General features: G+C 64.2%; 1 protein-coding gene across 1 annotated transcript in view; it reads right to left on the minus strand.

Moving 5' to 3' along the window:
- LOC104626563 (alpha-1,6-mannosylglycoprotein 6-beta-N-acetylglucosaminyltransferase B-like) overlaps nucleotides 1-344 on the minus strand; it is a 2594-nt gene that overhangs the window by 1990 nt on the left and 260 nt on the right. The gene's annotated exons all lie outside the window — the stretch shown is intronic.

The raw sequence follows: 344 nt of genomic DNA on the forward strand, positions 1-344 counted from the left end.
AGAGAGAGACGGTGGAGATGGTGAGGGGAGGATGCTGGTGGGACAGGAGGACACTTGGGCTGACGAATTTGCTCCTCAGGTTGAAGTCACCTGCACGCACGGATGGCATCTCCTGCTGTGGGAGACGAAGGCACCAGCCACCGCTGCTTCTCCCAGTGCTGCCTCACCCTCTGCAGCAGAAAGGCCTCGACCCAGCCCCACCACCCCCCGTCACCCCCCGCAACGCGCCGGCATCTTCGGTTCATAACAAATCTCCCCCAGCACCCATCTCCCTCTGCGATTAGGCCACCGGCTGCACAGGGCTGGGACTCGGGGTCTCTTGTCGGGGGGCTGGACCGGGGCAG

Source organism: Phaethon lepturus, unplaced genomic scaffold (genome assembly GCF_000687285.1).
Source record: "Phaethon lepturus isolate BGI_N335 unplaced genomic scaffold, ASM68728v1 scaffold26299, whole genome shotgun sequence".
Lineage (NCBI taxonomy): Eukaryota > Metazoa > Chordata > Aves > Phaethontiformes > Phaethontidae > Phaethon > Phaethon lepturus.